Below are 2,394 nucleotides of genomic sequence, written 5' to 3' on the forward strand. Positions count from 1 at the left end.
GCATACTTGAAAAAGTGTCTGTTGATGTGCAGTCACTGTAGACTTTAACTAAAAAACAAGAACTGAGACTCAATTAATGAAACACCTGAGAATGAGAGTATAAATGCAATTACTGTGGATACTTTTTCTTTGAATCACTCAAAACTCACTGAACAAAATGACTACTAGACAAACGTACTACACAAAATGTAATGTTCTTCCACATTAATATCTGTGAGTTTTTAAGTCTGTAATGTGATAACATTAATATCACTGCATTCCTCTGTAGAGAACAATGGTGAAAAAAAGAACAACATAAATCAAAGCTACTGCAATATGCTGACAGTGAGCATAGTGCTGAGAGAGGAAAAATTGTGACATGGCAAGGAATTCAGAGGAAATTAAAAAACAATAAAAGCATTTAATTTAATGATTTCAGCATAAACAATTTGTCACGGACGGGCAAACAAACAATTTTAACACATTCATATAAATATGTCTGGGTAATAAAAAAAACAACAACAATAAACAAAAAAAAACAATACTAAATTCAATAGGAGCTGAGAGGAGAGGAGAAGAATGAAGAAAAGTTCCTATCTGATATGCAGATGGGATAGATATAAATTTACTCCATTCACATGGCACACTGGAAATTCGGCCATCAGAATGAGAGTCCAAGCTTATAAAAACATCACAATATTTGTTTAGAACTCTTTTGGACTGTGTTGTAAACTGTGCTTGATCTGTGCATATTTCTCTCTTGATTCAGACGAGACAACTTTTTTCACTGGAGAAAGCAAATTTATGGATAGAGGACTCGTATTTTAGCTGGAAACAATGGTTTGAAGTTTTGGTGAAGCTTCACAAAATGTTAATGGATGGACTGGAGTCATGTGGATTACTTGTGGATTATTGTGATGCTTTTATCAGCTGTTTGAGCTCTCATTCTAACGGCACCCATTCACTGCAGAGGATCCACTGGTGAGCAAGTTATGTAAATGTCTCCAAATCTGTTCTGATGAAGAAACAAACTCATCTACATCTTGGATAGCATTTATTTTTGGTTGAACTATTTCTTTAGCTGTAACACAAATGCTCTTTTACTGCCACAATAACACAATGCACAGCAAAGTCCACTGCAGGATGTGACTTTCATGTACACAGCCTCCTGGGCGTTGGTCTTGCTTTTCCAGAAGTTTCTTGCCTGAAGACATTATTGAGAAGCTCCCAGGGACCACGTATGCTACACTTTTCCTGATTCAGGTTTTTCAGCAGGCAGCTAGTAAGCCAATCTTCTGTAATGGCCGTGGCAGCCTGCTGAACACTGTATGCTGTAGAGCCAGGTCTGAATACTTCAGAGAGGCCTGTCATTAGCTACACTGGGGGATCATTAGATGAAATATCAGGTCTCTACAGATACAAACTTAATAGGGCCTGCGCATTTGTGATTTTTAATTCATGTACAGGTCTATAAATAACAAGCTGGTGAGACAGAGGTATCCACCTGAGGGCTATGGAGCAAACTGCTGAGAGCACACCTTCTCCTGCTCTCGTCCTCATTCCCTCGCTTACACTCTGCTCCCCTTTCACCATTTACTTTCAGTTCAGTTTTTATTCCATTCCCTTTATTAAAGCACCCCTAACTGTTCCATCCTTCTGTGATGATACATACTTTATCAGAAACTTCAGAATAATCAAAACAATGGCATCAAAAGTTAAGAGTTAAGTTTTATTTGTAAAAATTCATAATAGCACTGCTTACTGCAGTACGTGCTGATAATTGAATGTGCTATAAACGTGCTATACTGTTACATTGAGCAGAAGACTGTAACTACCAACAGTCTTCAACAATTGTAACGGGGCATTTGTGATTCAGCAGCGCTGACTGGATATGTTCAAAACTAGAACCAGAGAACAACTAGTCACTGCCACTGGATTTGTCAAAGTTTGTTATGTTTGCAGCACAAAATCTCTGAAATATATTCAAAAGTTCTGTCTTAAGTCTGTCTGGATCAACTAGATATGACTGTTCTATGTTTCAACATTTGTCTCAATATTTGCTTTAACCGTTTTTTTTTTTTTGCAAAGTCCTTTATTATTGGTTCTACATTCAGAACCACTTAGATACTGTAGATGTACCTGCCCCTAAATTACATACACTCAAAAAAGAGAAAACTGTTATATGTTGTACATGAAAAATACAAACAAAATAAATAAATAAATAAAAATGTGCTGCTCACAAAATATTTCTTACCATTACCAATGTTAAAAGCAGTTGTTAAAGGGATAGTTCACCCAAAAATGAAAATTTGATTTTTATCTACTCATCCTCATGTCGCTCCAAACCCATAAGATCTTTGTTCATCTTCGGAACACAAATTAAGATATTTTTGATGAAATCCGAGAGCTTTCTGA

At 36.3% G+C, this 2,394-nt stretch overlaps 1 protein-coding gene and 1 long non-coding RNA gene across 2 annotated transcripts in view; one reads left to right on the forward strand and one right to left on the reverse strand.

Annotated features, from left to right (window-relative positions):
• Positions 1-2,394, reverse strand: part of LOC107673905 (potassium voltage-gated channel subfamily KQT member 5-like) — a 133,430-nt gene that overhangs the window by 59,344 nt on the left and 71,692 nt on the right. The gene's annotated exons all lie outside the window — the stretch shown is intronic.
• Positions 1-2,394, forward strand: part of LOC107673906 (uncharacterized) — a 14,577-nt gene that overhangs the window by 7,371 nt on the left and 4,812 nt on the right. The window lies entirely within an intron of this gene.

This window comes from Sinocyclocheilus anshuiensis, unplaced genomic scaffold (genome assembly GCF_001515605.1).
Source record: "Sinocyclocheilus anshuiensis isolate Anshui unplaced genomic scaffold, SAMN03320099.WGS_v1.1 scaffold292, whole genome shotgun sequence".
NCBI classification, from domain to species: domain Eukaryota; kingdom Metazoa; phylum Chordata; class Actinopteri; order Cypriniformes; family Cyprinidae; genus Sinocyclocheilus; species Sinocyclocheilus anshuiensis.